General features: G+C 40.6%; 1 protein-coding gene across 3 annotated transcripts in view; it reads right to left on the bottom strand.

Moving 5' to 3' along the window:
- Positions 1–19,429, bottom strand: part of LOC116708141 (mgat4 family member C) — a 151,225-nt gene that overhangs the window by 76,353 nt on the left and 55,443 nt on the right. For 2 of the 3 annotated variants that reach the window (XM_032545945.1, XM_032545965.1), the window contains one exon: positions 6,899–6,975. The gene's annotated coding sequence lies outside the window, so the exon portion shown is untranslated. The remainder of the gene's footprint in view (positions 1–6,898; positions 6,976–19,429) is intronic. The other variant, XM_032545955.1, reaches the window with a different exon arrangement.

Below are 19,429 nucleotides of genomic sequence, written 5' to 3'. Positions count from 1 at the left end.
ATGAGTTGTCACATGAACAAACTCATCCTTGTTTGATAAGGTTTTAGTGTATTTGCGGAATATTGTGCATATTTGTAATGGAAACGTAGCTACTGAACTGACACAGGCTTCATGCAGTGGCAGAGAGGATGAAGACGGTACTATGCGCTGCCATCTTTTTGGTATCTTCTTGCCTGTTTCTCTTTAATGTTCATAGTTCAGTGTTGTTTAACACTATACTGTTATATTAAAGGATTTTTGTTTCTGCCAAAGCAACTCAAGTCCATTTTTTCCCTTTGCCATTTGCTGTAATTTCTTTAAAATATGTTGTTTTTTTCAATATTATAAATAGCACTAAAATGTTATTAATACACAGATTACATAAAAAAACTACATGGGTATTTGACATTTATATTTTAAAATGTTATAGTTTATGAAAATACATACATTCATTTTTTTGTTTTTGTAAGATTGTGGTTATTGACTAAATACAGATGATTCCATTATTATGTGAACTTTCAAAAACAATTATTACAAATATTATTATATCACAGCTAAAATGGCCTGTTTTTAGAAAAATGTTCAAAAATGGATCATTTCAAACGGCACTGAAGTGAACAGAATCTGAAGATTCGGTTCCCTTCCAAGAGCAATATGTGCCATCACTAGCAATTAACCAAACTTTGAAAATCTTTCCCTGCCGTCAGTCGTTAACAGTAGTTTGTCACCACAAAATGTGGTCCAATCGAGCGTCGCGTGAAAACAAGCACGAAGTCTGAGGAGTAAACGGGGGGGAAAAAAGAGGTTTCTGTGAAGATCTCTCCTGGGCAGAGGTAGCCTCGCCGTACTGCGGTGGCCTCGACTGCCTGTTTAGTCGAGGCGCTTTACAAGGAGAGCCCCGGGGACGGACGCAAACGCAAGTAACGTGGAGAGATGGAGGAGGCAGAGAGGAGTTAACACCTTGCTACTGAGAACAACTTCTTTGGCTTAATATTCAGAGGCAGAAGGCAGTGAATAATGAGAAGTACCCTGGCGAGGCGTCCGCTCTTTAGCTCATCTGTCACTTCTATGGCATTTTAATAAAGTGTTTGTTTCTTGTGGCACCATTTGTGCCATTTGGATGGATGGATGGATGGATGGATGGATGGATGGATGGATGGATGGATGGATGGATGGATGGATGGATGGATGGTTTCTCCTATGCAACAGAATGCTGCCATTTATCATATATTGTATTGTGAAAGAAAAAGAAAGATTAATATTATTGATGATTTATTATGATAGATTTTATCACTATTGTGTCAAAAAGTACAGACATACTATTTCACCCAGTTCGAATTTAAATGCAACTTTAACAAGAAGAAAATATTTTGGAGCCATCATAGTGGCCACCTTATTAGGTACACACTTTTGCTATAAAGCTGGGCTATGTAGGTTTTATCAAAAATAGTCTGGGTTTGACTGATGTGAACTCTGATGTGGTTTGAATGGTATGTGAATGACGAGCGGGCCATAAGCGGGAAGCAGACTGTAGCGCAAGGCATTTTGGGTAAATACAACTTTAACAAATATGCACGTGGCCTAGATATATTCAATTTCAATATTTTCATGGAGCACAGGCTTAAAATAACATCTTGTTAAAGCCATCGCTTCTCAATCTACTTAGCAAATTAGTGCATTTCTTCTACTAGAACCACCATGGGCTTCATTGTTCAAATTAAATGCCAGAATCAAATCAGATCGAAATCATTTAATAGAGTGCAGGTTTGACACAATATGAGTCAAACTCTATTTCTGTAATTTGTCTATATTATTGTTGTTCCCAGCGATCTTCTGAGGAACAATTAGGGACTATCGAGTCTACGTGGAGATAATTGCTTCGTTGGGACACGAGTGACTGAATCACACTCGCAGTTTCCACTAATGAAGAACCAGCAGAGAGATGATTCATGGATTCGTCCAGCTGTTTGACACTTTCCGCCATCGGAATCCCGTCTCGGCCCGGAGTGCCTCCGGATCCCATTCCACTCCTCGACGTACAACCATCGACTTGAAACAACGAAAGGACAATTCAGCGTGTCTTTTCGCTGCGGCCCCGACAACGGTCGCGCTGCTCCTGAACTTGGCGGCTCTACACTCCGGCTCACACTCTCGCAGGGAGTCTGACTGTTTGAGGGCAAAAGAGCTGTAAGCCTTCCAACTGGATGCCAAGTAACCCCGGCGCTTTACGAGGATAAGGAGCTCTGACCCAATTAGCTTTGTTAAATAAAGTTCCAGTGGCTCTCATTTAAACCACCGCGTCCCACCTCCCCTCTTCCTCTGCTTGTGTTTTTACAGTACAAAGTGATTACAGATTTAATTAGCTGAAGACCTCGCTTCAGGGAGACTCCTAAATCCATATTGATATTTCTGCAGAGTTTGAAAATAAAGGCCTTGGCTCTTGTGATGATGACTTAACGAGGGAAAAACTTGGAAAGAAGAAAGGATTTGCAACTTCTCCTGTTTACCTTTTCCCCCAGGGGCTAATCATTACTGCCTGGGGGAAAAAAATACTGAGAAATATGCAGAGAGCATGAAGCTGATCAATACTGTCTCTCAGATATGGATTTAAACAAACCTCCTGTCAACATGGCAGCTTTCCTCTTTTGAAAAGATGAGAAGTTAATAACTACTGTTTACCTCCCATAACACTTGCTTATTAGAAACGAACAATCAGAATATGCGTTTGCAGTGAAGATGCCCGATGCAGATGTCGAGTCCACACATGTAAAACAATGGAGATGGATGAAAGTATTGATGGGACGATTGAACCGTACATCTTCAATAGATTGCAAAAAAATAAAAATAAAAAAGTTGCCGAGTGAAAAACAACTCAAACGTTCAGTCAAGTCGCTCAGTTCAGCTTAACCTGTTCGGCTCAAATACGGATGATTGCAGCTGTGAGTTGACTTTACTCCCAAAACCAGAGTTAAAGGTTTCACCTGGCAGAAACACCAAAAATGTATCCAAGCATTAACATTAAGGCATAACCTTGAGCCAGTAATATCTGGGCTATAACTGAATGATTTTTTAGTCAGAGGGCATTTATGGATTACTTTTATTTAGAATAAAAGTTGTGTTTATTTTGGGAAGCAGAAAAACACACAGACTGAAGAAGCGCTCTCTCTGCATGTTCAGGGCGAAGTGCCGAAATCGGTTTTCAGTAACTGTGTTTCCATTGAAGGTTCTGCTTTGGACTATTCATGAAAAGTGTTGTAAATGTTGATGTACTCACAAAAACATCAAATCTTTTCCAGCTGTGCAGTATGGCAGATATAGACTTAAAATTATGTTCATTCAACCAAGAGGCATCAATTCAAAACCATCAGACTATTGAAAAGTAGAAATTGTGACAAAACATATCTGTTTTTAAGAGGTATTTTGATTTTTTTTTAAAAGTTCCCGTTAACATAACTTATAGACCTCTCAATACTTGGTGGAGAAATCTTTATCTACTCTATAGCCGTCTCCTGGTATTCATAGAGTTTAGGGACCACGGCCACCTGCACAGCTAGAATCCGACAACACTTTAACTAATATCTGCCTATTTTAAGTCTTCACACAACAAGCGTACCTTTACACACATAACTATGCAAAGTAGAAACTGTCTTTCCACAAGCACAGAAGCTAGCATTAGCTGTGGTCCAGTGACCATATAATTGTGCAATTTGACATTCAGAAAATAAATTTGCTTAATGGAAACACGCCAGTGTTCAAAGTCTTGGAGGAGATTATGTCAATTTTTGGACACCAGTCATCTAACGAACTGTGTTGTGTATCACTGAAACTGCTCACAGTAACTGCATTTGATCATATTTTCTAATTTATTGATATTTATTGATACTCTCAATTAACAAAGCGACGCAAAAACAATTTCTTTGGAGGACTTTAAACATCTTTAATTTAAATTTATTGTGACAATGATAAATGAACATTCTTGTCATTATAAGACAGTTAAAAGCCAATGGTTTACTATTGGTAAGCCAACCATTGGGGGTTGGCTTACAACATAAGCCAACCCCCAATTCCATTCCAGACTCTGGAAATGAATATGGAAATAAATTGAAATCATTTTCTTGCTTTTATTGAACAATACGCAGCCATATGGTAGAAGTGCACCCAATGCAGAAATTTCCAAAAGATTCTAAACCGAGATTGAAAGTGTTTCCATTATGAGAAGGTGAGAAGAATCTTACACAGAATACAATAAATTGCCAATTTTAGCATGAACGCCTTCACAGACTAGTGATAAAAGCTCCCAATGAAATCTTTTCAGACATTGTTCCCGACGATACGCGGACCGTTCTATTTTTAACATCCTATTTTCTCAGGTAAGTAATGTAAAAGCAGTGGGCGTGTGCGTGCGTGTGCGTGTGTGTGCGGCGTGAGTTTCTTTTTTATCTCGTCTGTACGGAGACTCACGGCTCGCAGCCGAACGGCAGACCGGAGGAGCTGGGAGGTAAAGTGCCGACGCGAGGGAGGAAATGAAAATGAGGGTGGAGAGAGCGGAGGTGTCAGAGCGGCTTGTCAAACTCTCCTAGCACGTACCGTGAAAATTCGGCAGCTGACACACACACGCACACGCCCAGCAGCCGAGCTGCACCCCTGGAGACAAACAAAGACAAAGAAACGGAGACAAATAGATTCCGGAGATAGATGCAGCAGATAGATAGCCGTATGGATAGCCCTCCTTCTCCTCCCACCCCGTACCCCACATGGATAGCTGTCTGGGCCTTCATCTCAGAGCAGTGCATTTTATGAGGCAGGGCTGACAGGAAGAGTTTCCCCACAGCTGACAGCACTGCCGTCCCACTCGGACCGAGGCTCGTCTAGAGGCTCTGCTGCCTCACACAAGCAGGTGACACCCAGGACAGGCCAGCTGATTAGCGCCGACGCGGCTCTCAGGAAGGCAACGGCGACTAATGAGGATTAAAGCCACACTAAGGGTGGCCGATCCGGGTGTAGTTTTATTCCGGTATTTTGTAGTTCTGCTATGATAACGACAAAAGTGACGATAAGTCATGGTAACAAATTTTGCTGGGCGGTAAATCGTCCCAGAAGTTATTGCAATACATGATAATATTGTTGCTTTGAGACCATTTTCAAGTCTCGTAATGATAACGGCATAATAACACAGGAGCACATTCTCAAAAATCAATAAACCTTCAATTCTAGTGAACATTTAACACTGGAACTGGACGACATTTTAAATATTCAAAATAAACAACAGAAACAACAAATAAAATGAATTCTGAAGTATCGTCTATTGAACAAAAGGGCAAGTTGAGACCAAAACACCAGACTGAAGACTTTTATCATGGTAGCAAGAGAAAAGAGAAAAACAGTAAATTATGCAAATGGAAATTTGAGTTTGTTTTAATTTATTATGTGATGAATTGATTTATTGCTTATGGCTAACGTTAAGAACTACTCATTATTTCTTTTTTAGGCAACTGCATGACATAAACACTGCTCTAAAAAAACCATTCCCATTTTTAATATTCTTCTTTAGGATGCCAGTCACATAACTTAGTGCTAGAGGTTTTTCAAAGCGTTTGGATCGTTTGACTCAGTGCTGAAAATGGAACAAATGTTTTTACTGTGGTTCCCAATCAAACTGAGTCCACTGAACTAGACTTCTCGTTATTCTACTTCTACAGTTAGAAACCTCTCGCTATCATGCTAGAGAAAACATTGGAGCAACCAAAGTGTTCTCTGGTTTTATCGAGTACAGAGTAACTGAGCGACCTCTACCACTCCCGCCTGTTGCTAGGAGTAACTCCAGGATGTCAAGACAAAACGTACAGTATAAAGTCACTAACTTCACGTCTTGGTGGAACAGAAGCAGTCACTATACTAACTCTGAACTTCTTTTTTTTGCCTCTCAAATTTATGAGAGTCGTCCTGTATTTCATTTAGCAGAGCACAACTTTAGCCAAGAAACACTTTATTTCTCTCTCTCTGTGGTAAATGTGATCCTAGAGGATTACCAAAGTGCAACAGTTAATTTCTAGCTTCAGTCAAAGCTCTTGGAATCCAATTTTCCCCTTGGAGAAGTTTATTAATTCTACATTTAGGCAAATAATGAACTTTCTTCTGTTTTTCTAGGATGAGTTAAAATATTCATTTAACTCAAAGACTGCCCCAGAAAAAAAAAAAAAAACAGCATCAAATATTATGTCTCAAATATTTAAACAGCATCAAATATTATGTAACCTAGGGCGGTATGTATCAAACCGCCATAGGTTGGCAAATTTTACTAAATAATGTGTAGAAAATTTCAAAAACTTTGGGTTTAAGTGATGCTAACTCGAACCTGCAGGTGGCAGGATTTCTTAAATTGCTGGCTCAGCCTTACTTAATGTCAAGTTATAGTCTGTAATTGAAACGGTGAGTAAAAATAAAGTCACATTTACCGATATACATAACCTCAAAAACAAGTTTATTTCTTACAAATTTTTCTTAACTGACGCCGCAAAGTCCATGATTTTGATTGTAAAATCTCACTAAGCCGATCACAGATCACTTTGGGACTGATGAATGTGCAAATATGCTCAATGCCATTTAAATTCAAGAACGTATTGAATGCAGACATTGCTATTTATTCATATTTCAACAGTCTGCTAATGGATTTTATCGGTACACTCTGCCACAGGCAGCCCTTTTGGAACATTCTTGATCTTGACTCGGCCTAAAAATGAAAATGCGTTTGACAGTCCAAGGTTGAGAAGTGAATATATGTTTTCATTCCGCCAGTTTCATCCAAGCAGGCCCGTTATGATTTAAGGAATGCAATGTATTCTGATCAATAGGCGGGGGCCCACAGGGCAGCCGGGGTGGAGGACCACCGAGGCCGTAAATCAGACGGAGAAGCACTTACACTTACGTCCACTGTGTGTCCTCTGGGCCATTATCGCTGGGTGCGTTCACACATCAAATTGGCAGGGGTCTTCCAGGCTAAAAAAGGAAGAAGAAAAACAAAGGGCCATTAAAGCGCAGAAACAAACCCAGCTCTGAGCACACACTTAAGCACCGCTGCAGAAAGACTGTGAAGAGAGTTTAGGGCCCACAAAGAAGGATAGAGACCAGAGGAGAGAGAGAGAGAAAGGAAGAGAGAGAGAGGGGATGCAACATTGATTTTTTTTCTCCCCCCCTCTGAAGTGCCAGTTCATCATTCTGTGAGACACACACTATCGATCCCTCGCCTTTCGTTTGTTTGTAATTTTGGGGGCTCAAAACTGTTCACAAAGATAGATCCTCTTATATGCCACTTGCCACTGAGATGAAGAAAGGAGGGATCAAAGGATGCGGCGAGATGACCTCATTTAACAAGGTTCTCCTCACGCCGCTGCTTTCTGTGGCGTTGTTTATTATGGAGGCTTTAAAGGGAGCGCAGCATTGTTATCCATCCTGAGTGAAACTTTCTGTTTGTCTGTGTTCCGTAAATGTGTTTTATGAATGTGACGCACTTGACCTGCATTGAAAGGTCACAGATTATGGCTGCACGTCCCCTGACCATATAATTGCGCCGATTTGACGTTTCAGAAATAAATTTGCTTAATGGAAACATGGCAATTTTGAAAAAACTCTCGTCTTTTTTTATAGCAAGTTGTTTGGCTGCATCGAAATCGGTTTATTTAGCAAAACTGCAATGTTAGCACTTTTTTATTTTGCAACACACCAGTCACATGATTAACGACTGGACGTTGCCGCTGACGCAGACCACAGAGAGGAAGACGACAGGAAGTAGTAGAAGGACGATGGCGCAAAAATGTTTTTTAGTGACTTGTGGCGACAATCCCAAAACTCGTTTTTTTTGACGAAGTTTTGAACACACTGGAAATGGAAACATAGCTACTAACTTTTAAAATTTGCAGAGTACCTGTTCCTCTCACTTCTCCTTCTGCACACAATCAACACAGTTTCACCTGGTTTCCTCGCCTCTTCCAAGTAACTTAAAAACAATTGAAATTTTTTTTATCTCTTCCTCAAGTGCCTCTTGAGACACATTTTCAACTCTATTCTCTGAAAAGAAGTTAGCGAACTACGTTTGGTCTTGCAAGTCAAGCGAGAGCATTTGATTGTGAATTGGGACTGTGTTTCATGTGCTTGTGGTTTGCGGGTAAGGCTGGTTGCCAGCATTGTGTTAGCAAGCGCAGCATCGACTGCGGCCTGTTTTCCACCCTTCCATCCATCGCTTCCAGGGAAATTCTCAACCTGGGAAAAGAACCACCCACGTACAGCGTTACCTTCGCATCTCCTCTGTTCTTCTTCACACCCTCGCTCAACCCCCCACCCCCTCCACCTCCTCTCCCACCATCACGTATTCAGAGCAACAGAGTGGTATCACCTGACAATTCCTACGGAGGATACCAGAAAGGTCACCGCTGCCTGGAAAGCATGCTTTACCCCGGGTTCTGCAACCAAAACAAACACCTCGGCGTGTTCACAGGGAGGACTGAGCTAATCCTGACGCTTACATAGCAACATTCTGATTGTTCGCATCAATATGAATTCATGTGTGAAAGGGTTTGCCTTTTTTGTCAGCATACAACAATTTGTGGTACATATGAGGAGAGGATGCTGATTGCCGTGTAGTAGAAGGCAAAAATAAGCATAAAAATCCACACTTCTTTCTTCCCCCCCTGAATAAAATCAGTTAAAAACATTGTTCAAATACCTGGCATTTGTTAGTATTAATACAGTAACATTAAAAAAAGACCCAGAAATGCAAAGGTATAAAACAGCAGCAGTTTATTTCTATAGTCTGAGTGTGTCTGCTTCACTGGCTTCATGTTGATGTTGCTCGACTTCCCACTGCGAAGGCAAGAGTGCCAAAAGAAAAAAGAACTTTGGATTTCTTTTCCCACAAATAAAAAAAAGAACCGTAGCAGAATCAGCAGCTGTAATATTAGTATAAGTTGTTGTTTTTTTTTGGGGGGGGGAAACATCACAGAATTTTAATCACATCCAAATGTGAGTTTGAGGTGTTCTGTAGAGAGATGTCGAGCTGCTAGATGTCTTTACTTTGTTTGAGCTTGGTAGTCAACAAGACTATAAACACTTACATAGCAACATTCATATGCCAGGTGATTCAATATCAGCAGGATAATTGACAATATTGAAACCAATTTCTACATCGTTGTCATATTTGCAATAGATAGTTAAATTAAATAGAGGTCCGAGGTTCTTTTCATGGAAGACCATGAGCGTGGTCTGAGCGTTGACCTTCAGACTGTGAAACTTGCTCAGCCTGTGTAGTCAGAATAACAAACCACTGGAAAGGGAACGAATTGGATCAGGCAGAAGAAAAACACCAGCTGTTCAAGAAAATGCTGTTTTATTGATTTCCACACTGCCTTAACAGGAATGAATATTGGGAACAGCGTGGCGCATCACACCTGTCGAAGGATGCCTTTACCGAACTTTGTAAACACAGAGATGAAAAAGAGATTACTGGGCTTTGGCTGTGGGTAGTTTCTTCAGCTACAGCAACCCAGCAGAATTTAACATGTTACAAAAGATCACTGGGTGTGGGGTCAGACGTGGCTTTTATTGTTAACATTTAAATAATACGTGCTTTTGGTTTGTTACACAGCATCGTCATCGTTTGGGTCCTTGTATACCATGTTCTCTGTTGTGGATGTCCACAGTTTTCTATATCAGCAGGGCATCTACTGACAGCGCTTCCTAGGTCTAGAAAGTAGTACAAGGACATTTCTGATTTTTTTTTTAGAAGTCTTCTGTTTTGGTGAACACCTAACTGATTTTATCAAGTTAAGATGCTAACCACATGCCAAAATTGGTCTGGCCAAGTTCTGGTCCACAAAATAGACTTGCACTCGAAATCCAGAAAGAATGACGGCCCTTTGGTGGCCCACACCCAGCAGAGGTCACCACAGGTGGCGCCAGCTGTGGAAACACTGGTCTAATCTGGTCCATCATAATCGACTTGAGTGTAATGAGCCTTATGAATACTATAGTGCGTTAAGATGGAACACAATTTGAGCGTCAGGGGCATCAGGTTTACATGCAAAGTCTACGGTCGGACTTTGCATGTGGGATCCAGAAGTGCTGCAGCACATCTAGTGGTTCCTTTTTTGCGTGTCTGGCACTGCGTTTTTTTCAGATTTTGAGCGTTTTATGCACAGCATCAACCAATCAAAGAGCCTCTGCTATGTGACGTAGGAGCCCTGGCCGGAGATGAGCACTGATGAAGGTCAGCAGGTCGTCCAACTGGGCTCAGGTGAGACAAAAATAATGCTGAAAACAACGCTGAGCTTCTACAGTAGGTGGTGAAACTCTACAAACTCTCTCAATTTCATCTTCCATTGAACAAAGAGAGTGTCAGAGGAAAACAACCTAAGGACAAGATGCTCCTCCCAAAGCCGTTCCACTCTTTTCTCAGAAGTCCAGAGCGATTTGGACGCTTGATATCAAGCATCCAATTTGAGTCGTTGGTTCCCTTTCTGACGCGCAAAACGCTTTCGGTCGGAACGTAACATTAAAGACGGCGAGGGATGTGTGTTTACTGACCTGCTAATGCTGACTGACTTTCAGACTTCCAAAGCGTTAACAGCATTGAAATTCTATCATATTCCATCAGAGACAGAAGTGAACTTACCGTAGATGAATCTAGACTTATAGTGGAAAACACATTGAAATGGCTTTATTACTGTGTTTCCATTAAGGAAATGTATTTTCGTCACTTGCTCTCACTAAAAACAGCTGCTGTTCTGCCTTCTTCCCTCAGCAGCTTCTACACTAAAGAGTGTTTTCAGCATGACTTGGTCATTCACTGATAGGAGTTACTTAGGAGTTTCCAACCAGCCGGTCGTTCGTCAAAGCTGAACACGCCGAAACATTTAAGTGTCACAAAGTCACCAGAAAAAAGTCCAACTACCTTATTTCTTGGGAATGTGCGTTTGCATTCCTCTGCAATATCTACATTTTTTTTTTTTGCGATGTATACATCACATTAAGAATACGTTGAAGTCTTTTCTCAAACCACAATCTGCACTATGGGAGCTCTGTCACCTTAAAATGCTACAACGCAGAAGAAACATCTTTCATCAACTCATATGCCAAACAAAACAGAAGTATGAAGCATGCTCATATATCTGAGATCCGAAGATGGGATTGATGTGACAGTTCCTCCGTAATGAGCCTTCATCTCCCAAGTCCCCCTACAATGACAGGCCTCCACACTCCGGGTGGAGGTCATCTGTGTGAACTGGGTGCTGCATCCACCAGATGCTAATGGCGTATTTGCTGCCGACGGGGGGAGTCTGTCCACGGTGCTTCTTCATTCCCCGCTCCCCAGGTTTTTAAAATGTCATTTATGCCTAATGGCCATGCTCATTAGGCGCATCTAAAAAAAAAAAAAAAAAAAAAAAAAACTACACACACACACACTCTGGTCATTACCAGCAACATTTGCAGTCAGGCTTCATGCCGAACTCTCTTCTCTGAGTCATCCGTCACAGCCCCGATCCTTGGCAGTAGGCATCATAAATGACGCAAAGCACAAATCTTTTTAATCATCTGCAACTACCTTTTATCTGCTTACACTGGTGGTGGATGTGTTTTGACAAGGCTGTTTTATCAGTAGCAACGAGAGAGAGAATCTGAAACAACATCCATCACGCCGAGGACGCGAAGGCCACTTGGGAGACTGCAGCAGTGAGCTAAGAATTGCACTGTACCTTGGAAAGATCCCCCCCCCCCCCCCCCCCCTCCCCCCATGTTAGGGGCAATATGGCAGAAAGGAGGCCTGTGTGTGAGTGGGGCCACATTCAAACAATAGCACTCAGCTATCTTTTATTATTTACAGTAGTGTGGAAAAAATAGATTTGTCTTCTTACTGAGTTCTACTTTTGGTTTTCTGTCACACTTTTTACTTATTTTTTTTTCACACTTTGTCACATTTAATGTTTCGTATCAAGATAAAATAAACCGTCAGACAAAGATAAACTGAGCACATACACAATGCAGAGGAATTTGTCAATGGAAATAAAAGCCATGGCAATTGCAGAGTTTACATTAAATATATAACAAAGTTCTAATCACATGTGAATACGCTTGTTCATAAGTCATTAAAAATCATGGCAGCATCAAATGTAAACAGTAAACAGTTTTGTTTTGTTTTTTTAAATTGCTGTATTTCCATTAAGCAAATTTATTTTCATCGTTTCAATTTGAGCAATTCTGTGGTTAATGGAAACAGCTAGTGATTTTGTTTCCAAATGCTCTTGAACTTCTTTAGATTGAGACATTCTGTGTTACTTCTGGAAATCTTTTGCCTACAGGTTAGTGTTCAGGACTGGATGTGTAACCAACGAAATGTTGCTTCATTCTGGTCAATAAGTCAGTTGGTGATTTAACATGGAGGCCATTTTTTTCACCTAGCTTTTCTCCCTTTATCTTTAAGCTTTTCTAATAAAATTTAATTGATGATCACAAATACACACATTTGCAACAACAACAAGAAAAAACCAACTCTAAGGGCGCAAAAACTATTTTAAGGCATCTTAGAACTGTGTAAGAAAACGGCATTGACCTAAAAATAATCCTTTCCAAACAATCCCAATGGAGTTAAGAGGATAAAACAGTTAACACCTGCATCACTTCTTAGCTTAGTCAATCCAAGACGACTATTCCTCTTCCTGCACCAAATACAGCGCAAACGTAATTAAGAAGCGTTTTAAAAATGAAATAAATAAACCGCTAATATGTTTATTTCTGCAGAGCGGCGTTGTGTGGGTGTGCAACGCCCTGTCATAGGAAGAAATAGAGTGAGGGGGAAGAGAAGGTGGGAAGCGCACTGGCTATCCTTTGTCAACTGCTCAGTGCCATTTAATGGCCTGTAAACCCGTTTTGCCGGAGAAAGAACAGGCAATTAGCATACTGAGTGGATTACAAGATTGCTCTGACTCCTGGATTAATGTGTGCACTTAATCTTCTCTTTGCTAAGCGATTCTTGGATATAAAAGAAGTAGTGAGTTCTCTCAGCTTCCTATACATGACACAAGACGCTATTTCTACCTGTGTCACCGTCTTTAATGTAGTGTCTGACGATGAAAAGCCTGTAATGTCATAAAAGCGGTGAACCTGAGCAGCTCAGGTGTCCTTCAGCATCACTTTAGCTCAATGTGAAGTTCACATTCAGAGTCTTGAACATCGACATCTAGTCTCCTTTGGAGGAAAACTATCAACATCCACTGGCCACTTCAGACGAGTCCACAGAATGTGCTTTTGAATTTAGACCTGGACTTTGACCAGGCCAGTATTTCATGAAGTCATTCTTCAGTTCATTAGGGGCTGACTGGATGCGCAGTGATGCTGAAAAATAAAAATAAAATAAAATAAATATTTTCTTCTTCTTGGAGATAATTGATTCTGACTGGTATCAAAATCTCATTTCTACCAGAGCTAAGGCAACTCCAGAGCATGATGCTGCTATCACCATCTTTAAAGGTGGCTTTGGTGTTTTTTGTGCCACATGAGCCCACAGTACAGCCCGGCCCATTGCCTTCCTATGTCATTCTGCGTGAATATAATCTTGCTCCACAGCACAGTCGGGGTTTTCTCCCATTCACTTGTACTTCTCAGGTAGATTTTCAACCGGGCCAACCAGTGAACAGAAGGAGAAGTTATGAACAATGATGTTGATTTTCTGCTGTGTTTTAGAATTATAGTCTGCATGTAGTTTTAACGAAGGCAATGGAGGACGTGAACGAAAACGTTCTGTCCTTGTTGGTCATGTTTCTAATTATGTAATTAACATTATTAGTCACCTGGTTGATGTTGTGTATGCTTTTCAGAACCACTGTGCAGTTTTGTGCTTGCAAAGCTAACCTAGCGGTTAGCATTGTTGACACAAGGGTAGAAGTCTGAATCTTGGCTAGCAACAACACAAATGATGGGCATGATTTTTTACCACAAGCTGCGTTTCCATTGCAAATGTGCGCAAAAGTATGTAAATATTCAGCGAATGTTGAAAAAAGACAGTTTCACAATTGCTGTGTTTCCATTAAATAAGAAACACAATTAAAATCGCAAATAAATACACCTGACCATGTGATAAGTCATTAAAGAACAACCACTTCCTGTCGTCGTCTTCATCTTAGTTTGTGCCAGTTGCAACATCAGGTTGTTAATTATGTGAGCCGTGATGTGAAAAGTGGAAAAAAAAAAAGTTTTCAATGCAGTTTTGCAAAATAAACCAATTTCAATACAGCCAAAAAACAACAATAAATCTATGAAGTAGCTAAAGTTTTTTTCAAAATTGCAAACAAACACATTTTTGAAATGTTAAATTGCGTTATTATGTGGTCAGTGGAAATGCAGCTCATGCTGGTGGTTATTAGATTTTAGGGTTTTTGTATAAATCGTTTCACTTTGATTCATTCAGTAAAAAAAAACAGGGCTGATCCCTTCAAACAAAAATGTCAAACTTAACAATATTTCAGTTAAAGTTTCCACAACTTCCTTCATTTTTGCAAGCTACAAGCTTTTATGTAAATAATCCTCTAATGATGCAAAAATGTTAGGCATGTAAATTAGCATTCAGATGAACTGGTGTGATGTTTTCGTGCAAATAAACAGTCTCTGTGTAAACCTAAAATTCAAACTCTGACAGATTCCCTAACAGAGCTGTGCAGGACAGCACACTGTAGCCTTCAGCTCTCTAGAAACCCAAACGCTATTTATGAGCCGCAGAACTGCACCGCATGTCTTCACAAACTCCGGCTCCTCCTGCTATCTCTGCCATCGCTCCTGACTCGCTGTACTCATTCGCTGGCTTTGATATGATCTTTAATCCTCGGCCCCCCCACCTCACCTTGGAATCGAGTTGTTGGCCCCAAAAATGAGGCGAGCTGATAACTTTGCATCACCATTGCTCAGTGTCAAGGTGGGGTATCTTAAAATGGCAACTTCAGCTGCTCAGAAGCCACAGTCAGGATGTGGAGAGACACGACGCAGAGCAGAAAAAGTGGCAAAATCCAACAGCTCCACTTTTATTTCTATTTTTTAGTAGATGTTAAAAGGAAAAATATAAATACTTTACTCTTCTTCGGAAATCTCGGAGGCGGTACTCTAACGCAAACAGGACTTTACATGTTAGAGAAATCCTGTGGTGACTAGACTGGGCACCGTTTAACAGTGCTATCAGGTTATGCTAACTACAACACTCTTCAGTGTGGGGATGTTACTGTGAGAAAAATACAAAAAATTTGCTGTTATCTGTATCAGGGTTAGGGATAGGGTTAGGTTTTAAAAATGAGTCAGAGGAAGCACAGAGTTGTAGGAAGCTAATTCAAAGGAAACTGAATGTTCTGCAGCTGTGTCTGTGTTGTTCCTTCTGGAGGCTAAAACCAGGGTGTCCGCATGTCCTTAAAAAGTCTTTAAAAGCCTTAAATTCATGTATGTAAAATGAGTGGATTAAGATGTCTTAATTTCATTAAAAAAGAGGTAATTTAGCCTTAAATGCAATACGGGTCTTAAATTTTGTTCTGACAGGACCCTTTTATCTCATCTATACTCAAATATTTCCTGTCAGGCAAAAGTTTGAGTCACACACAGAAATCTTCATTGCGTTCTGTGACTCTAAGCGGTTAAGACTACCGGTGGTAGCTGGTAATATAGTCGTGCTGCCTAGCTAGTTAGCTTTTTTGCATCTATCAAGTGTGATTGGCTCAACACATGGTAGTTGGCAAATGACAGTGACAAAGCACAAAATTTCACATGTATAAATTGTCATCTTATCGTGCAAGTTTGGAGAGGGAGAGACATGCCCCCCGTGTGTCTAGCGCTAATTTATCGGCAGTTGGCTAGACGAGGTTCGTTTTCGTCACTGCCTTGGTTCTATTCCCAACCCATATGAGGATATCTGGGTTCTGTCCCAAAAACCTTTTTAAGCTTGGTACTATGACGGTAAATAAGGGTGTAGAGAGCTGCTGCCCAGAGCCACAAACAGACTCCAGAAATTTCACAGCTTTTCTATTGCTTCATTGTATCACAGCAGAATATCCCAAAGCTTTCCTTTTATTTATAGTTCTTTTTCTGTCTTAAATTTCAGTGAAATGTGGCATTAGAAAGGTCTTAAAAAAAATCTAAAATTTGACTTGCTGAAACCTGCAAACATCTAAGTTTCCCTCCTGGATCTGGTACTCCCACAACCTGATCTCAGGATTGATGAATTTTTCTGGAGGGAGAGAGGCAGTGATGTGTTGCTGTATGGATGTTTTTTGGCATCTTATTAGAAAGACATTAATAATACACCATGCACCATGACAGCTGTATGGTGGGAAAATCTTGCAGATTTCAAAGCATTCAGAAGTTTTACACTTTGAGAACTCTGAACAGTTAGTTTGTCTTGCTGAATTTTAGTGAAAGTGGACACTTTCACAGACTAATGTGATTGACAGTGCTTTAAATAAATAAGTAAAGCTAATTAATCAGATTTTTTTTTTCCAAATGAAAAAGTCTTGTTTAGGTGTGCTATTGCCATCACAAGCTACATGGTCAGTTACCTAGGCCGGCATAAAGGGGAGGGATGCCCAACAACTGGAAAATAAAACATTTGTAGCAACAGGTTTGCTACTACTTGTATGCATATTCAGTAGAGATGCACCGATCCGATATTAATATCTGTATCGTTCCCAATATTGGAAATATTCAATATCTGTGACATTTGATATCAATGTGCCTGATCCATTAGGGCAGATCTACTCAGTGTATTTCTATGTTTTGCACTCTATGTGACGCCATGCTTTCATACTTTACATTATAGTTACAATTTCTATTTACACTTTTTGAACCATTTCAAAGAAAATTTGTTGCAGTTTATTATTTTTTTTAACATTTTTTGTCAGTTTCTGTATTATTTGTTTTAAATTGGCTGTTAAACTCCTAATTACGCTGACTGAACAAATTCAATTTGTGTTGTTTTTTACATATTTGACCGAGCTTGTAAAGCTGTTGGTGTATTTAAGCGTGCAATACTGGAACAGAGTTATCAAAGAAATTTGTAATTCAGAACATTTATGCCTGTGTGTAAAAAAAAAAGTACATTCAGCTGTTCAAGCTGCGTATCGGTTTACTATTGACTGACACTGAACCTAATATATCTTATCGGATGTGAAAACAGTGGACAGGTGCATCCCTAATATTCAGTGATGGGAGTTTCTCTTGCTTATTGCTAAATAGGCAAGAGCAACTGGGGTAATTATTTTGCGCTTGAATTCTTTGTTTTTTTATAATTGGATGCATTTTAATTGGTTTGGGGGCTTGTCCGGGGCAACATTCACGTTAGAACCACCACTGGCCATCATTGAGATGAGATTTCATCGTTCATACACTGTAGACCGGCATGTGAGCGTCGGTCTGGAGTCGTTTTTGGTGGCAGTGAGCTGTGAAAAAGAAAGCGAGCAGCAGCAAGGCTGGATCTCCCCTCGCTTTAAGAAGGCCTTTTCTCCTAACCAATCAATAATTGTTGCTAATGCCATCACTTTCAATTTCTTTATGCATTTTTTCTCAATGAGTCCATGGCAGAGACTCAGTATTTTCCAGCTCCTCTTTCTCCTCACTGGTTCGTCTCCAGAGAGACTTCCAGAAAGTTCCCTTCTCTGCCTCTGGAACAACAACGTTTGGCTAAATAAAAGCTGCAATGAGAGGCCTTGAAGCTGCTGTAACACAACCCCATGCCTCATTTTTGCAAACACATACAAAGTCTTGTTCTGTAAAAGCGATAAGTGTTCCCAACCCACCCCTCCGAATCTGCTCGTGTTTACCTCCAAGGTGCCCTGTGGCACAGCAGGGTTGAAAGCAGCATCAGACCGCCCAGCAGAGGTTTAATAAAAACTATTTACGCCAACTGAATTATTAACATTGACCAGAGACAGCGGGAATCTCTCAGACAGCTGCCTCTCGTCCCAAGGTCTCTCTCCAAAAACAGAGCGGAGGATGCAAGACGCACATCACACAGACGACAGCAAGCCTCAAACTGTGAAGTAAGCAGTCAAAAAATTACAGACTTCAGAAGCAACCTTGGGGGGATAAACACTTTCTGCCAGGAAATGCAAGTGATAATTTTTCCATCTTGACTTGTAAAACACAGCTGGTTTTCCATCTGAGCAAAAGATTAAGTGAGGGGTTTATTTATTTATTTTTCTTCTTCTTCTTTCTTTTTCCAATAAATCCGACAGAAACTTTCTGGAGTCTCGGAGGACGCCCGGCCGTTGCTGTACGCTCGGCGGGTTCTGCGTAGCCGTGTGTCTGTCTGCGGCGCGCTCGCTCCGCTTCTGCTGAGCGCAACAATAAAGCCGAGCCGAATGTGAAGTCCTCGCTCAGCAACTTTAGTGCTGGCTCCGCGAACAAAGGGGTCAGAGCTTACAGTAATTTCTGTTCTCTCCACATCGATATATGACGCTTCACTCAGGGCAATGAGAACCTGTCCAGAGCTATAAAACAGATCTGTTTATATGAAGTCAGACGAGCGGCCTCCGCCCGCGCGCACAGAGCAACCTTTTGACCCCGGGGTGTGAAATAGGGAGGCCGTGTGTGGTTCGGTTCGACGTCCCCTTGGCAGAAAGCACTGAAGTCAGCTCCGGTTTATTACAGCTAATGTACCATCTGCTTCCCAGGGTGACTCCTCATTAAAACTGGAGACGATAAATAACATATCTCACGTCTGCAGGACTGGACCTTAATGTGACCACTGGTATAAGACACTTACCGCAATATAGTGCAAGCAGATACTCCTTACAGGGGCAGTATTATGTGTTTTCCACACAGAGAGTGTAATTTCACAGCACAATCAAGTAACTATTTTACCTTCAGTTATAAAAATGCTCTGTATATATCAAATATGACTTTGTGATTTAGCGTCTTGAAAATGGGCCTTTGTTTCTGCAGTAGGTCCACCCAGGCATTTCGCTCAGATGAATGGGAGGTTGAAGGATTTCTCAAATATGCATGAATGAATCAAAACAAGGTATGTTTTTGATGAGGGAAGAACATTACAACATGACGTGAAGGTCAAATAAGTCAGTTTTACATAAACACCCAAGAATATCCAGGAACACTTAAATGGTGCACTTTGCACCAATCTAATGGCTGAATAACCCGAATAACAAACTGAAAACATAAGTATCTTTGCTGTTGAGCACATATGTTTTTTTTTATTCTATAATTTAGCAGCAAAAAGGGATTTGAATTGAAAATGTTGCTTATTTTGCAGATGAATGATTTTGGATTAAAATGCAATTAATTTAATTGCAGACCCTGCAATTAATTCCATTCAAAATGTCACCACTAATCAGAACGTTGCTGATGACTAAACACCTGAAAAGTCTACTTAAAATGCGCTAAGAGACATTAAACCAAATATTTGTCAGGGTGCATATTT

This window comes from Xiphophorus hellerii, chromosome 2 (assembly GCF_003331165.1).
Source record: "Xiphophorus hellerii strain 12219 chromosome 2, Xiphophorus_hellerii-4.1, whole genome shotgun sequence".
Lineage (NCBI taxonomy): Eukaryota > Metazoa > Chordata > Actinopteri > Cyprinodontiformes > Poeciliidae > Xiphophorus > Xiphophorus hellerii.
The sequence above is the reverse complement of the archived record's forward strand: the minus strand, read 5'-3'. Positions and strand labels throughout refer to the sequence as shown.